The sequence below is a fragment of the Pseudophryne corroboree genome, unplaced genomic scaffold (assembly GCF_028390025.1).
Source record: "Pseudophryne corroboree isolate aPseCor3 unplaced genomic scaffold, aPseCor3.hap2 scaffold_451, whole genome shotgun sequence".
NCBI lineage: Eukaryota > Metazoa > Chordata > Amphibia > Anura > Myobatrachidae > Pseudophryne > Pseudophryne corroboree.
In genome coordinates, this window is record NW_026970073.1 from 473,568 (window position 1) to 489,860 (window position 16,293).

General features: G+C 47.6%; 12 non-coding genes and 3 pseudogenes across 12 annotated transcripts; 13 read left to right on the plus strand and 2 right to left on the minus strand.

Moving 5' to 3' along the window:
- The first annotated feature begins 2,565 nt into the window (after positions 1 to 2,565).
- LOC135026944 (U1 spliceosomal RNA) lies at positions 2,566 to 2,729 on the plus strand. The gene has a single exon (XR_010223500.1). It is a non-coding gene; the product is annotated as a U1 spliceosomal RNA (small nuclear RNA).
- A 152-nt stretch (positions 2,730 to 2,881) lies between these two features.
- Positions 2,882 to 3,023, plus strand: LOC135026937 (U1 spliceosomal RNA; annotated as a pseudogene).
- Positions 3,024 to 3,715: 692 nt separating this feature from the next.
- On the plus strand, positions 3,716 to 3,879 carry LOC135027014 (U1 spliceosomal RNA). Its single transcript, XR_010223556.1, has one exon. It is a non-coding gene; the product is annotated as a U1 spliceosomal RNA (small nuclear RNA).
- A 152-nt stretch (positions 3,880 to 4,031) lies between these two features.
- Positions 4,032 to 4,173, plus strand: LOC135026938 (U1 spliceosomal RNA; annotated as a pseudogene).
- A 692-nt stretch (positions 4,174 to 4,865) lies between these two features.
- Positions 4,866 to 5,029, plus strand: LOC135027016 (U1 spliceosomal RNA). Its single transcript, XR_010223558.1, has one exon. It is a non-coding gene; the product is annotated as a U1 spliceosomal RNA (small nuclear RNA).
- A 3,305-nt stretch (positions 5,030 to 8,334) lies between these two features.
- Positions 8,335 to 8,497, minus strand: LOC135026973 (U1 spliceosomal RNA). The gene has a single exon (XR_010223523.1). It is a non-coding gene; the product is annotated as a U1 spliceosomal RNA (small nuclear RNA).
- Positions 8,498 to 8,649: 152 nt separating this feature from the next.
- Positions 8,650 to 8,813, minus strand: LOC135026905 (U1 spliceosomal RNA). Its single transcript, XR_010223467.1, has one exon. It is a non-coding gene; the product is annotated as a U1 spliceosomal RNA (small nuclear RNA).
- A 3,025-nt stretch (positions 8,814 to 11,838) lies between these two features.
- On the plus strand, positions 11,839 to 12,002 carry LOC135027038 (U1 spliceosomal RNA). Its single transcript, XR_010223579.1, has one exon. It is a non-coding gene; the product is annotated as a U1 spliceosomal RNA (small nuclear RNA).
- Positions 12,003 to 12,154: 152 nt separating this feature from the next.
- Positions 12,155 to 12,289, plus strand: LOC135026977 (U1 spliceosomal RNA; annotated as a pseudogene).
- Positions 12,290 to 12,991: 702 nt separating this feature from the next.
- On the plus strand, positions 12,992 to 13,155 carry LOC135026978 (U1 spliceosomal RNA). Its single transcript, XR_010223527.1, has one exon. It is a non-coding gene; the product is annotated as a U1 spliceosomal RNA (small nuclear RNA).
- A 152-nt stretch (positions 13,156 to 13,307) lies between these two features.
- LOC135026968 (U1 spliceosomal RNA) lies at positions 13,308 to 13,470 on the plus strand. Its single transcript, XR_010223518.1, has one exon. It is a non-coding gene; the product is annotated as a U1 spliceosomal RNA (small nuclear RNA).
- A 670-nt stretch (positions 13,471 to 14,140) lies between these two features.
- LOC135026989 (U1 spliceosomal RNA) lies at positions 14,141 to 14,304 on the plus strand. The gene has a single exon (XR_010223533.1). It is a non-coding gene; the product is annotated as a U1 spliceosomal RNA (small nuclear RNA).
- Positions 14,305 to 14,456: 152 nt separating this feature from the next.
- LOC135026961 (U1 spliceosomal RNA) lies at positions 14,457 to 14,620 on the plus strand. Its single transcript, XR_010223513.1, has one exon. It is a non-coding gene; the product is annotated as a U1 spliceosomal RNA (small nuclear RNA).
- Positions 14,621 to 15,288: 668 nt separating this feature from the next.
- On the plus strand, positions 15,289 to 15,452 carry LOC135026898 (U1 spliceosomal RNA). The gene has a single exon (XR_010223461.1). It is a non-coding gene; the product is annotated as a U1 spliceosomal RNA (small nuclear RNA).
- A 152-nt stretch (positions 15,453 to 15,604) lies between these two features.
- On the plus strand, positions 15,605 to 15,767 carry LOC135026985 (U1 spliceosomal RNA). The gene has a single exon (XR_010223531.1). It is a non-coding gene; the product is annotated as a U1 spliceosomal RNA (small nuclear RNA).
- The last annotated feature ends 526 nt before the right edge of the window (positions 15,768 to 16,293 follow it).

Sequence of the window (16,293 nt, forward strand, 5' to 3'; positions counted from 1 at the left end):
ATTCCACATCCTGATTGCCCTAACAGTGAAGAAACCTTTCCTCCATTGCGTTCTGAACTTTCCTCCAGTCGCAGCGAGTGACCACGTGTTCTTTTAATAAATAATTCCTCTGATAACTCTTTGTTATGTATCTTTACATATTTGAAGATATTAATAATATCTCCTCTTAGGCACCTCTTTTCTAGTGTATAAATATTCAGCCTAGTAAGTCTTTCCTTATAGTCCAGTACTTTAAGGCCTTTAATCAATTTAGTCTTCAGGATCTCTGACACTTCCATGAGCAGCAGAGTAGTGCAATGGAAGCATGCTGGGCCCATAACCCAGAGGTCGATTGATCGAAACTATCCTCTGCTATGTGCATTTTTTTTTTTATAATTAAAGTAATCAAAAACTGGGATTGATATTTTGGCACTTTTATTTTTACTTAAAGTACAATAACTTTTATCATTTTAATTTGTTTTAATAGTATATTGACAGCATTGTTTTCTTTAAAAAATCCACTTAATTTTCTTTACCCTATTACTGAAATGGTAATTGACAAAAACAAACTACATTGTCACCAGAAGAGCAATGCAAAATGTACAAGTGATATATGAAAATCATCTTCCATCTTGAATTTCAATGATGCATTGGGACAACAATTTGTGAGAAACATCTTCACCCATAAAGAAAGATTTTCTTAATTCCTTACCTGTGTGCTGATTAGATATCACCTTGTTTTCACATTAAACAGACTTCCCCATGAGGAAGCAGCAAGGATGCAGTGACGTTTCCTGGTGTCAACCTGTATTATTTCAGTAGACATTGAAATGAGGATGCATCTTTGATGCCTTTCCAATGAAGCAAGTTTAATTCAGTAATAGGTGAAAAACCATTCCTACAAAGGTGTTAATCAGAGACTTGGCTTTGTGGACACTTTTCAGAGAGCAAATTTGTTAGCATAAACATAAAATCAGAAAATGAAGAGCTGTTTAATCACTCAATTGGACTTTTCTGCCAGCATAATTTTTTTTCTCTGCAACTCACTGCTAAATTGTGCTTCCTAGCTGTTTTTTTATAAAATCACTTAATCAAATCTAACTCTGATTACATCAGAGAAGGCCAGGTACCCTACACCATAAGGGGGGTTTTTGAAATTTTGACTTGTCTACTTAAAGATCACCAAAATCTGATTACAAGGTCAATTACATCCCTGGGTGGGATTGAACCACCAACCTTTTGGTTAATAGCCAAACATGCTAACCGATTGCGCCACAGAGACACCTTGCGCAAGTCAATACTGACAAAGGCTAATAAGCATTCATCTAGAACGTTTCCTAGAAAAACTTTAAAAAGTCAATAATCTGGAGAATTTTTGTAAGAAACACATTGGTACTTTCCCATGATGAGTGAGTGCTTCAGGATTTCTTGCACTTACATGGGCTATTAACCAAAAGGTTGGTGGTTCAATCCCACCCAGGGATGTAATTGACCTTGTCATCAGATTTTGGTGATCTTTAAGTAGACAAGTCAAAATTTCAAACCCCCTCTTATGGTGTAGGGTACCTGGCCTTCTCTGACGTAATCAGAGTTAGATTTAATTAAGTGATTTTATAAAAAACAGCTAGGAAGCACAATTTAGCAGTGGGTTGCAGAGAAAAAAATAACATTTTAAACCTACCGGTAATTTTTTTCTCTCGTAGTCCGTAGAGGATGATGGGGACTCCGTAAGGACCATGGGGGATAGACGGGCCCCGCAGCAGACATGGGCACTTTAAGAAAGACTTTAGATCTGGGTGTGCACTGGCTCCTCCCTCTATGCCCCTCCTCCATACCTCAGTTAGAGAAACTGTGCCCAGAGGAGACGGACAGTACGAGGAAAGGATTTTTGTTAATCCAAGGTCAAGATTCATACCAGCCACACCAATCACACCGTATAACTTGTGATATACTACCCAGTTAACAGTATGAAAACAACATAGCATCAGTCCAAGACCGATGAAAACTAACATATAACCCTTATGTAAGCAATAACTATATACAAGTCTTGCAGAAGTAGACCGCACTTGGGACGGGCACCCAGCATCCTCTACGGACTACGAGAAAAAGATTTACCGGTAGGTTTAAAATCTTATTTTCTCTTACGTCCTAGAGGATGCTGGGGACTCCGTAAGGACCATGGGGATTATACCAAAGCTCCCAAACGGGCAGGAGAGTGCGGATGACTTTGCAGCACCGATTGAGCAAACAGGAGGTCCTCCTCAGCCAGGGTATCAAACTTATAGAACTTTGCAAAGGTGTTTGAACCAACTTTGACCCACTGCTTGGATGACATCACCATATGCAAATCCATCTGCGGCAGGCCTTCCCCCAGGAATGCTTGCACTAGTTGTTGCATTTGGTTTGTTGTTTGGGGGTGCTTCAGTATTAGGCAGCCTTCTGCCCTCCCATGTTCATCTGAAAATATGTGTTCTCCCTGCAGTTGTTGTCCCCAGATGAGAGTTCCCTTGTGCTGCCTCAGTTGAATCTCCTTTACTTGACAGAGATGTGCCTGAGCAGCGGCCCTCCCCAGCCCTATCCCAAATCATACTTATTTTGCATAGGAGATACCATGGTCATGAAGATTGTTCTCCCAGGGTTAGGTTAATTCATTGCATTCTGGGTATGCTGACCCCTGTGATTTCCCCAAATGTGGGAAACTCAACTGCATTATTTGTGGTAGTGGGGGACTGTGTTTGTGCTTTCCTCTGGTCAGCTCTGGTAAAAGTCAGATTTCTTTGTCTCAGATCTTCCTCTAGCCTTGTTCTTCTTTCGAGAGTTCCCTTGTGCTGCCTCAGTTGGATCTCCTTCACTTGACAGGGGGGTGCCCGAGCAGCGACCCTCCCCAGCTCTAGCCCAACTCCTACTTACCTGCCAGGTGAGATACTATGATCATGAAGATGCTTCTCCCAGGGCAAGGCTCACCCATTGCACTCTGGGTGTGCTGCCCCTGCGATTTCCCCAAATGTGGGAAACTTGACTGCATAATTTGTGTTTCCCCTGGTCGGCTCTCATATAATTCAGATCTCTTTGTCTCAGGTCTCTCTCCAGCCTAGTTTGCTGTCTGTTTCCACTTCTTTTTTCTTGAGCCCCTCCCTTCTATACCCTTGTGCACTATCCTGACTTCTCCCGTCTGCTTACTTTGTGCCTTCCAACGCACAATACAAACTACAGGTAGTGCTGCAGGGCCCACACCCTTTTACTTGCTTTACAGAGCAGCTCTGGAGCTGTTACAGTGCCCAGCTGCTGCAAGAAATCAGCTTGAATGCTTCAGGGGCTGGGGCATAGCCAACATGAGCCCCACACCGAAGGAGGGTGGAGGTGTTTAATGCGAACTAGGGGTCATCCAAGCGCCGCAAAAGGCCGCCATGCCCTGCACACCCCTTTATTCTTTTCATATGCAGACGATGGTTGAAGCCAACTTTGACCCACTGCTTGGATGACATCACCATATTCAAATCCATCTGCTGCAGGCCTTCCCCCAGGAATGCTTGCACTAGTTGTTGCATTTGGTTTGTTGTTTGGGGGTGCTTCAGTATTAGGCAGCCTTCTGCCCTCCCATGTTCATCTGAAAATATGTGTTCTCCCTGCAGTTGTTGTCCCCAGATGAGAGTTCCCTTGTGCTGCCTCAGTTGAATCTCCTTTACTTGACAGAGATGTGCCTGAGCAGCGGCCCTCCCCAGCCCTATCCCAAATCATACTTATTTTGCATAGGAGATACCATGGTCATGAAGATTGTTCTCCCAGGGTTAGGTTCATTCTTTGCATTCTGGGTATGCTGACCCCTGTGATTTCCCCAAATGTGGGAAACTCAACTGCATTATTTGTGGTAGTGGGGGACTGTGTTTGTGCTTTCCTCTGGTCAGCTCTGGTAAATGTCAGATTTCTTTGTCTCAGATCTTCCTCTAGCCTTGTTCTTCTTTCGAGAGTTCCCTTGTGCTGCCTCAGTTGGATCTCCTTCACTTGACAGGGGGGTGCCCGAGCAGCGACCCTCCCCAGCTCTAGCCCAACTCCTACTTACCTGCCAGGTGAGATACTATGATCATGAAGATGCTTCTCCCAGGGCAAGGCTCACCCATTGCACTCTGGGTGTGCTGCCCCTGCGATTTCCCCAAATGTGGGAAACTTGACTGCATAATTTGTGTTTCCCCTGGTCGGCTCTCATATAATTCAGATCTCTTTGTCTCAGGTCTCTCTCCAGCCTAGTTTGCTGTCTGTTTCCACTTCTTTTTTCTTGAGCCCCTCCCTTCTATACCCTTGTGCACTATCCTGACTTCTCCCATCTGCTTACTTTGTGCCTTCCAACGCACAATGCAAACTACAGGTAGTGCTGCAGGGCCCACACCCTTTTACTTGCTTTACAGAGCAGCTCTGGAGCTGTTACAGTGCCCAGCTGCTGCAAGAAATCAGCTTAAATGCTTCAGGGGCTGGGGCATAGCCAACATGAGCCCCACACCGAAGGAGGGTGGAGGTGTTTAATGCGAACTAGGGGTCATCCAAGCGCCGCAAAAGGCCGCCATGCCCTGCACACCCCTTTTTTCTTTTCATATGCAGACGAGGGTTGAAGCCAACTTTGACCCACTGCTTGGATGACATCACCATATGCAAATCCATCTGCTGCAGGCCTTCCCCCAGGAATGCTTGCACTAGTAGTTGCATTTGGTTCGTTGTTTGGGGGTGCTTCAGTTTTAGGCAGCCTTCTGCCCTCCCATGTTCATCTGAAAATATGTGTTCTCCCTGCAGTTGTTGTCCCCAGATGAGAGTTCCCTTGTGCTGCCTCAGTTGAATCTCCTTTACTTGACAGAGATGTGCCTGAGCAGCGGCCCTCCCCAGCCCTATCCCAAATCATACTTATTTTGCATAGGAGATACCTTGGTCATGAAGATTGTTCTCCCAGGGTGAGGTTCATTCATTGCATTCTGGGTATGCTGACCCCTGTGATTTCCCCAAATGTGGGAAACTCGACTGCATTATTTGTGGTAGTGGGGGACTGTGTTTGTGCTTTCCTCTGGTCAGCTCTGGTAAAAGTCAGATTTCTTTGTCTCAGATCTTCCTCTAGCCTTGTTCTTCTTTCGAGAGTTCCCTTGTGCTGCCTCAGTTGGATCTCCTTCACTTGACAGGGGGTGCCCAAGCAGCAATCCTCCACAGCTCTAGCCCAACTCCTACTTACCTGCCAGGTGAGATACTATGATCTTCACTGTTAGGGCAATCAGGATGTGGAATTCCCTGCCAGGGAAGGTGGTAATGGCGGACTCTGTAATTGGATTTAAAAAAGGAATGGATACATTTCTGAATGAAAAAGCTATCCAAGGTTATAATACTTAAAATATCAACATGGTTAATCCGGGGGTAACATGAGTTGTAGTAGTTAACTAGTCATAAAACATTATTCAGCAAGTATGTAGAATCATCACAACTTAAAACAGGTTGAACACGATGGGCAATTTGCCTCTTTTCAACCTCAAAAACTATATTACTATATGTTACTATATTACTATGTTACTGTAGTATACAGAACACCACAATGTAATGAGCAGTGATAGTGAGCACTGATGAGGATACTAGAACTGACACTGAGCAGCAAGATGCAGCACTGGACTATTAGTAATGTACTGTAGTATGCTGAGCACCACAATGCAGCACAAGACAATGAGCAGTGATACTGAGCACTGATGAGGATACTACTGAGAACTGACACTGAGCAGGAGAGACACACTAATAGTATTACTGTGCAGCAATAAGTAACCACTGATACTGAGCACTGATATTGAGATTTCCACTGAGAGAACATAGCCACGTCCTCTCCGCTCCCTCTTCAATGCACGAGTAAAAATGGCGGCAACGCGCAGCTCTTTATATGAAATCCGAATCTCGCGAGAATCCGACAGCGGGATGATGACATTTTCCCTTGTTCAGGTTTTCCGAGTCAGGCGGGAACAACCGAGCCTGCCTCGGACCAGTGTAAACCACGTGGAGTTCGTGGGGAATTCGGTTCTCGGAGAACCGAACCCGCTCCTCTCTACCTTATACCCATATATTTTTTTATTTTCAATCTAAGCCCCTGCAGTTTTCTGTAAGCATCTGCTTCGCTATGATGATCAACAAGTCACAAGGGCAAACACTCAGGGCTTGAGGCGTAGATCTTAGGACCAGCTGCTACAAGCATGGCAGAGGTGTCACTATCACTGGTGACACCCAGAGAGGTGGCGAAGGAGATTGTAATGCAGTGCGCGCAGATAAGCAGCGCAATGGTAAAAAGGAGGCATGGTTTCATAGGTAGGGGCGTGGCCTGGTGGCCTGAATCTACATTTTGTTGCTCCGGGTGTCCCGGGGGTTGGGGGCTGCACCCGGGGACTAGTGTGTGAGCGGTGCTGGCTCCTGCACAGTGACAGGACATGGCCACCCAGCATGACGCCTCCCTTCTTGACCAATCTGTAATTGCAGTCGCACTGCAGTTCAGCGTGATCATAAAAAATGGTGTAGCCTCCTGCTGGTGCAGACTGTATGTGCGCGCAGGAAGCCGCCACCATTTTTGTGATCACAGCGGCTGAATGTGATGTCATACAGCCGCTGTGACCACGCCCCCTGTGTCTCCTCCGTTGCAGACCCCATTTTGAAGCCTTGCCCCCGCACCGCTCCATCCCTGACTTGGAAATGGAGTGTTGCTGACCCCCCTCTCCCCCCCTGCCCCGATTGACAGGCAGAGGCGATCGCATTCTCTGCGGGGTGCCGCAGAAAATGCAGGCACATGCGTATGCTCTTAGCAATTTTTGCAGTTGGATCGCTTACTGTGATTGCAATCCAACCTGAATCAGGCCCTATTACCTATCACAATGCGCTGCGGGCAGTACAAAATTGGTTTAATATGGGAGAAAAAACCCCAGACCTGTGCTCCTTAACTGTACCTGGTGGCTCGTGGAGCGGCAGCCCAGTAATCAGTGTCCACGCCAGTGCGCACACGGTCCACCCCCTACGGCCACGCTCCCCTTCATCAGCGGCCTCGTGATCCGGAAGGGCGGTGCGTGTGTGACTGACCTTAGGAAGAAACCGGAGCCTCCGCTGCAGTGACCCAGCAACCAGGGCACGGGAGTATACAGCGCCGCTGGGAGTGATGAAGCTGCAGTAAAGATGTCTATTAGACCTAGCCTGCTGCAGCCCTTGTAGATTCTCATAAAAAAAGTTCTTATTTTCTTGTCAAAATTAATAGCTAAGAATAGGCTGCCTGAGGCAGGCCCCTGTTAAGTGGCCTGCTACTGAAGGCACCAACTACAAACTGAGCTCCCTGTTCATGGAAGCGGGGTTATAGAGGAGAATGCGCTGAGCATCTTGGGAACAGTCAAAAGCTTTGAGCCGGTTGGTGCCTCAGATCAAGATCCTACTCTACACCCCAATGTGAATCCTTGTGGAGTCCAGTGTACCCCACAGAAGAAATTAATGTGTCACACCCATTGGCAGCAACCTTAGAATAGCTGCTGACGGGCACAATTGAGAAAGGAAGGGGGGGGGGGACATTTGAATCCAGCACATAGATGCAATTCAAATATGTAATTTGAACCTTCCTATTTTAAAATATAATGGATGAACTTCACCCTGTGATAACAATCTTCATGATATAGAGATCTCATATGCAAAATAAGTATGAGTTGGGATAGGGCTGGGGAGGGTGGCTGCTCGGGCAAGCCCCTCCCCCGTCAAGTTAAGGAGATTCAACTGAGGAAGCACAAGGGAACTCTCGTCTGGGGACAACAACTGCAGGGAGACCACATTTTTTCAGATGAACATGGGAGGGCGGAAGGCTGCCTAATACTGAAGCACCATCAAATATCAAACCATATGCAATAACTAGTACAAGCATTCCTGGGGGAAGGTCTGCAGGAGACGAATTTGCATACGGTGATGTCATCCAAGCAGTGGGCCAAAGTTGGCTGGAACCCTCATCTGCATATGAAAAGAGAAAAGGGTTATGCAGGGCATGGCGGCCTTTTGCGGCGCTTGGATGACCCCTAGTTCGCATTAAACACCTCCACCCTCCTTCGGTGTGGGGCTCATGTTGGCTATGCCCCAGCCCCTGAAGCATTCAAGCTGATTTCTTGCAGCAGCTGGGCACTGTAACAGCTCCAGAGCTGCTCTGTAAGGCAAATAAAAGGGTGTGGGCCCTGCAGCACTACCTGTAGTTCGCATTGTGCGTTGGAAGGCACAAAGTAAGCAGACGGGAGAAGTCAGGATAGTGCGCAAGGGCATAGAAGGGAGCGGCTCAAGAAAAGAGAAGTGGAAACAGACAGCAAACTAGGCTGGAGAGAGACCTGAGACAAAGAGATCTGAATTATACGAGAGCCGACCAGGGGAAACACAAATTATGCAGTCAAGTTTCCCATATTTGGGGAAATCGCAGGGGCAGCACACCCAGAGTGCAATGGTTGAGCCTTGCCCTGGGAGAAGCACCTTCAAGATCATAGTATCTCACCTGGCAGGTAAGTAGGAGTTGGGCTAGAGCTGGGGAGGGTCGCTGCTCGGGCACCCCCCTGTCAAGTGAAGGAGATCCAACTGAGGCAGCACAATGGAACTCTCGAAAGAAGAACAAGGCTAGAGGAAGATCTGAGACAAAGAAATCTGACTTTTACCAGAGCTGACCAGCGGAAAACACAAACACAGTCCCCAACTACCACAAATAATGCAGGCGAGTTTCCCACATTTGGGTAAATCACAGGGGTCAGCATACCCAGAATGCAATGAATGAACCTCACCCTGGGTGAACAATTTTCATGACCATGGTGTCTCCTATGCAAAATAAGTATGATTTGGGATAGGGCTGGGGAGGGCCGCTGCTCAGGCACATCTCTGTCAAGTAAAGGAGATTCAACTGAGGCAGCACAAGGGAACTCTCATATGGGGACAACAACTGCAGGGAGAACACATATTTTCAGATGAACATGGGAGGGCAGAAGGCTGCCTAATACTGAAGCACCCCCAAACAACAAACCAAATGCAACAACTAGTGCAAGCATTCCTGGGGGAAGGCCTGCAGCAGATGGATTTGCATATGGTGATGTTATCCAAGCAGTGGGTCAAAGTTGGCTTCAACCCTCATCTGCATATGAAAAGAGAAAAGGGGCGTGCAGGGCATGGCGGCCTTTTGTGGTGCTTGGATGACCCCTAGATCGCATTAAACACCCCCACCCTCCTTTGGTGTGGGGCTCATGTTGGCCATGCCCCATCCCATGAAGCATTCAAGCTGATTTCTTGCAGCAGCTGGGCACTGTAACAGCTCCAGAGCTGCTCTGTAAGGCAAGTAAAAGGGTGTGGGCCCTGCAGCACTACCTGTAGTTTGCATTGTGCATTGGAAGGCACAAAGTAAGCAGACGGGAGGAGAAGTCAGGATAGTGCACAAGGGTATAGAAGTCAGGATAGTGCACAAGGGTATAGAAGCACCTTCCTGATTATAGTATCTCACCTGGGTGTGCTGCCCCTGCGATTTCCCCAAATGTGGGAAACTTGACTGCATAATTTGTGTTTCCCCTGGTCGGCTCTCATATAATTCAGATCTCTTTGTCTCAGGTCTATCTCCAGCCTAGTTTGCTGTCTGTTTCCACTTCTTTTTTCTTGAGCCCCTCCCTTCTATACCCTTGTGGACTATCCTGACTTCTCCTCCTGTCTGCTTACTTTGTGCCTTCCAATGCACAATGCAAACTACAGGTAGTGCTGCAGGGCCCACACCCTTTTACTTGCCTTACAGAGCAGCTCTGGAGCTGTTACAGTGCCAAGCTGCTGCAAGAAATCAGCTTGAATGCTTCAGGGGCTGGGGCATGGCCAACATGAGCCCCACACCGAAGGAGGGTGGGGGTGTTTAATGCGAACTAAGGGTCATCCAAGCGCCGCAAAAGGCCGCCATGCCCTGCATACCCCTTTTCTCTTTTCATATGCAGATGAGGGTTCCAGCCAACTTTGGCCCACTGCTTGGATGACATCACTATATGCATATCCGTCTTCTGCAGACCTTCCCCCAGGAATGCTTGTACTAGTTGTTGCATTTGGTTTGTTGTTTGGGGGTGCTTCAGTATTAGGCAGCCTTCTGCCCTCCCATGTTCATCTGAAAATATGTGTTCTCACTGCAGTTGTTGTCCCCAGATGAGAGTTCCCTTGTGCTGCCTCAGTTGAATCTCCTTTACTCTAAAACTTGTAAAACTTAGCAAAAGTGTTTACTAAATAGCTGCTCGGCAAAGTTGCAATGCCGAGACTCCCCGACCAGCTGCCCAGGATGAACCCACCTTTCTAGTAGAATGGGTCTTCACCTAATTCAGTAACGGCAATCCTGCCGTGGAATGAGCATGCTGAATCTTACCACAGATCCAGCGCATAATTGTCTACATGGAAGCAGGACACCCAATCCTGTTGGGAGCATACAGGACAAACAGAGCCTCTGTTTTCCTAATCTGAACCGTTCTGGTGACATAAATTTTCAAAGTTCTGACCACAGCCAGAGACTTTGACTCAACGAAGGTGTCAGTGGCCAAAGGCACCATGTGGAAAGATGAACCACCTTCGGCAGAAATAGTTGACGTGTCCTCAATTCTGCTCTATCTTCATGAAATATCAAATAAAGGCTCTTGTGATACTGCATGGTTTGTACTGTTTTCCATGTGCTCCCAGATCTTTCAAGCAAGAAGCATGGTCAAGAAAGTTCTGTTTGAAAAGAAACAACATTTACTGTCATTGTTATAGAATTTGGGAGAAAAAACAAGAAGAAATCTGCACTGTTGACGCACTGGACAGAATGAATGAATCATAAAATATAACCTTTATTAAGTATGTATTAAAATTGGATAAATATTAATATTATTATCCCAAACTGCAGTGAAACATAAAGGTTAAAATCACAGAACTAACATACATGTGCATAAGAAGAATAAAGAGATGTGAAAAAAAGGTTTAAAAAGCGTGTCCGTGTGTGATTATTTTTGAAGGCACAACCCTGGCGGGGTTGTTTATATAGATATATATGTTGCAAATAATCACTTTCTAGCGTAATGTTATTAAATAGCTGTTAGTATCTATGTCGTCAGGTACCACTGGGTCGTATCCTATATACTCCTGTGGGAAACTTGACTGCATAATTTGTGTTTCCCCTGGTCGGCTCTCGTATAATTCAGATCTCTTTGTCTCAGGTCTCTCTCCAGCCTAGTTTGCTGTCTGTTTCCACTTCTCTTTTCTTGAGCCGCTGCCTTCTATGCCCTTGTGCACTCTCCAGACTTCTCCTATCTGCTTACTTTGTGCCTTCCAACGCACAATGCAAACTACAGGTAGTGCTGCAGGGCCCACACCCTTTTACTTGCCTTATAGAGCAGCTCTGGAGCTGTTACAGTGCCCAGCTGCAGCAAGAAATCAGCTTGAATGCTTCAGGGGCTGGGGCATAGCCAACATGAGCCCCACACCGACGGAGGGTGGAGGTGTTTAATGCAAACTAGGGGTCAGCCAAGCGCCGCAAAAGGCCGCCATGCCCTGCATGCCCCTTTTCTCTTTTCATATGCAGACGAGGGTTGAAGCCAACTTTGACCCACTGCTTGGATGACATCACCATATGCAAATCCATCTGCGGCAGGCCTTCCCCCAGGAATGCTTGCACTAGTTGTTGCATTTGGTTTGTTGTTTGGGGGTGCTTCAGTATTAGGCAGCCTTCTGCCCTCCCATGTTCATCTGAAAATATGTGTTCTCCCTGCAGTTGTTGTCCCCAGATGAGAGTTCCCTTGTGCTGCCTCAGTTGAATCTCCTTTACTTGACAGAGATGTGCCTGAGCAGCGGCCCTCCCCAGCCCTATCCCAAATCATACTTATTTTGCATAGGAGATACCATGGTCATGAAGATTGTTCTCCCAGGGTTAGGTTCATTCATTGCGTTCTGGGTATGCTGACCTCTGTGATTTCCCCAAATGTGGGAAACTCAACTGCATTATTTGTGGTAGTGGGGGACTGTGTTTGTGCTTTCCTCTGGTCAGCTCTGGTAAAAGTCAGATTTCTTTGTCTCAGATCTTCCTCTAGCCTTGTTCTTCTTTCAAGAGTTCCCTTGTGCTGCCTCAGTTGGATCTCCTTCACTTGACAGGGGGGTGCCCGAGCAGCGACCCTCCCCAGCTCTAGCCCAACTCCTACTTACCTGCCAGGTGAGATACTATGATCATGAAGTTGCTTCTCCCAGGGCAAGGCTCACCCATTGCACTCTGGGTGTGCTGCCCCTGCGATTTCCCCAAATATGGGAAACTTGATTGCATAATTTGTGTTTCCCCTAGTCGGCTCTCATATAATTCAGATCTCTTTGTCTCAGGTCTCTCTCCAGCCTAGTTTGCTGTCTGTTTCCACTTCTTTTTTCTTGAGCCCCTCCCTTCTATACCCTTGTGCACTATCCTGACTTCTCCTCCTGTCTGCTTACTTTGTGCCTTCCGATGCACAATGCAAACTACAGGTAGTGCTGCAGGGCCCACACCCTTTTACTTGCCTTACAGAGCAGCTCTGGAGCTGTTACAGTGCCAAGCTGCTGCAAGAAATCAGCTTGAATGCTTCAGGGGCTGGGGCATGGCCAACATGAGCCCCACACCGAAGTAGGGTGGGGGTGTTTAATGCGAACTAAGGGTCATCCAAGCGCCGCAAAAGGCCGCCATGCCCTGCATACCCCTTTTCTCTTTTCATATGCAGATGAGGGTTCCAGCCAACTTTGGCCCACTGCTTGGATGACATCACTGTATGCAAATCCGTCTTCTGCAGACCTTCCCCCAGGAATGCTTGTACTAGTTGTTGCATTTGGTTTGTTGTTTGGGGGTGCTTCAGTATTAGGCAGCCTTCTGCCCTCCCATGTTCATCTGAAAATATGTGTTCTCCCGGCAGTTGTTGTCCCCAGATGAGAGTTCCCTTGTGCTGCCTCAGTTGAATCTCCTTTACTTGACAGAGATGTGCCTGAGCAGCGGCCCTCCCCAGCCCTATCCCAAATCATACTTATTTTGCATAGGAGATACCATGGTCATAAAGATTGTTCTCCCAGGGTGAGGTTCATTCATTGCATTCTGGGTATGCTGACCCCTGTGATTTCCCCAAATGTGGGAAACTCAACTGCATTATTTGTGGTAGTGGGGGACTGTGTTTGTGTTTTCCTCTGGTCAGCTCTGGTAAAAGTCAGATTTCTTTGTCTCAGATCTTCCTCTAGCCTTGTTCTTCTTTCGAGAGTTCCATTGTGCTGCCTCAGTTTGATCTCCTTCACTTGACAGGGGGGTACCCGAGCAGCGACCCTCCCCAGCTCTAGCCCAACTCCTACATAACTGCCAGGTGAGATACTATGATCATGAAGGTGCTTCTCCCAGGGCAAGGCTCACCCATTGCACTCTGGGTGTGCTGCTCCTGCGATTTCCCCAAATGTGGGAAACTTGACTGCATAATTTGTGTTTCCCCTGGTCGGCTCTCGTATAATTCAGATCTCTTTGTCTCAGGTCTCTCTCCAGCCTAGTTTGCTGTCTGTTTCCACTTCTCTTTTCTTGAGCTGCTGCCTTCTATGCCCTTGTGCACTCTCCTGACTTCTCCTGTCTGCTTACTTTGTGCCTTCCAACGCACAATGCAAACTACAGGTAGTGCTGCAGGGCCCACACCCTTTTACTTGCCTTTCAGAGCAGCTCTGGAGCTGTTACAGTGCCCAGCTGCTGCAAGAAATCAGCTTGAATGCTTCAGGGGCTGGGGCATAGCCAACATGAGCCCCACACCGACGGAGGGTGGAGGTGTTTAATGCGAACTAAGGGTCATCCAAGCGCCGCAAAAGGCCGCCATGCCCTGCATACCCCTTTTCTCTTTTCATATGCAGATGAGGGTTCCAGCCAACTTTGGCCCACTGCTTGGATGACATCACCGTATGCAAATACGTCTTCTGCAGACCTTCCCCCAGGAATGCTTGTACTAGTTGTTGCATTTGGTTTGTTGTTTGGGGTGCTTCTGTATTAGGCAGCCTTCTGCTCTCCCATGTTCATCTGAAAATATGTGTTCTCCCTGCAGTTGTTGTCCCCAGATGAGAGTTCTCTTGTGCTGCCTCAGTTGAATCTCCTTTACTTGACAGAGATGTGCCTGAGCAGCGGCCCTCCCCAGCCCTATCCCAAATCATACTTATTTTGCATAGGAGATACCATGGTCATGAAGATTGTTCTTCCAGGGTGAGGTTCATTCATTGCATTCTGGGTATGCTGACCCCTGTGATTTCCCCAAATGTGGGAAACTCGACTGCATTATTTGTGGTAGTGGGGGACTGTGTTTGTGCTTTCCTCTGGTCAGCTCTGGTAAAAGTCAGATTTCTTTGTCTCAGATCTTCCTCTAGCCTTGTTCTTTTTTTGAGAGTTTCCTTGTGCTGCCTCAGTTGGATTTCCTTCACTTGACAGGGGGGTGCCCGAGCAGCGACCCTCCCCAGCTCTAGCCCAACTCCTACTTACCTGCCAGGTGAGATACTATGATCAGGAAGGTGCTTCTCCCAGGGCAAGGCTCACCCATTGCACTCTGGGTGTGCTGCTCCTACGATTTCCCCAAATGTGGGACACTTGACTACATAATTTGTGTTTCCTCTGGTCGGCTACTCGTATAATTCAGATCTCTTTGTCTCAGGTCTCTCTCCAGCCTAGTTTGCTGTCTGTTTCCACTTCTCTTTTCTTGAGCCCCTGCCCTTGCCCTTGTGCACTCTCCTGACTTCTCCTGTCTGCTTACTTTGTGCCTTCCAACGCACAATGCAAACTACAGGTAGTGCTGCAGGGCCAACACCCTTTTACTTGCCTTACAGAGCAGCTCTGGAGCTGTTACAGTGCCCAGCTGCTGCAAGAAATCAGCTTGAATGCTTCAGGGGCTGGGGCATAGCCAACATGAGCCCCACACCGATGGAGGGTGGAGGTGTTTAATGCGAACTAAGGGTCATCCAAGCGCCGCAAAAGGCCGCCATGCCCTGCATACCCCTTTTCTCTTTTCATATGCAGATGAGGGTTCCAGCCAACTTTGGCCCACTGCTTGGATGACATCACCGTATGCAAATCCGTCTTCTGCAGACCTTTTCCCAGGAATGCTTGTACTAGTTGTTGCATTTGGTTTGTTGTTTGGGGGTGCTTCAGTATTAGGCAGCCTTCTGCTCTCCCATGTTCATCTGAAAATATGTGTTCTCCCTGCAGTTGTTGTCCCCAGATGAGAGTTCCCTTGTGCTGCCTCAGTTGAATCTCCTTTACTTGACAGAGATGTGCCTGAGCAGCGGCCCTCCCCAGCCCTATCCCAAATCATACTTATTTTGCATAGGAGATACCATTGTCATGAAGATTGTTCTCCCAGGGTGAGGTTCATTCATTGCATTCTGGGTATGCTGACCCCTGTCATTTCCCCAAATGTGGGAAACTCGACTGCATTATTTGTGGTAGTGGGGTACTGTGTTTGTGCTTTCCTCTGGTCAGCTCTGGTAAAAGTCAGATTTCTTTGTCTCAGATCTTCCTCTAGCCTTGTTCTTTTTTCAAGAGTTTCCTTGTGCTGCCTCAGTTGGATCTCCTTCACTTGACAGGGGGGTGCCCGAACAGCGACCCTCCCCAGCTCTAGCCCAACTCCTACTTACCTCCCAGGTGAGATACTATGATCAGGAAGGTGCTTCTCCCAGGGCAAGGCTCACCCAATGCACTCTGGGTGTGCTGCTCCTACGATTTCCCCAAATGTGGGACACTTGATTACATAATTTGTGTTTCCTCTGGTCGGCTCTCGTATAATTCAGATCTCTTTGTCTCAGGTCTCTCTCCAGCCTAGTTTGCTGTCTGTTTCCACTTCTCTTTTCTTGAGCCGCTCCCTTCTATGCCCTTGTGCACTATCCTGACTTCTCCCGTCTGCTTACTTTGTGCCTTCCAACGCACAATGCAAACTACAGGTAGTGCTGCAGGGCCCACACCCTTTTACTTGCTTTACAGAGCAGCTCTGGAGCTGTTACAGTGCCCAGCTGCTGCAAGAAATCAGCTTGAATGCTTCAGGGGCTGGGGCATAGCCAACATGAGCCCCACACCGAAGGAAGGTGGAGGTGTTTAATGCAAACTAGGGGTCATCCAAGCGCCGCAAAAGGCCGCCATGCCCTGCACACCCCTTTTTTATTTTCATATGCAGACGAGGGTTGAAGCCAACTTTGACCCACTGCTTGGATGACATCACCATATGCAAATCCATCTGCTGCAGGCCTTCCCCCAGGAATGCTTGCACTAGTAGTTGCATTTGGTTTGTTGTTTGGGGGTGCTTCAGTGTTAGGCAGCCTTCT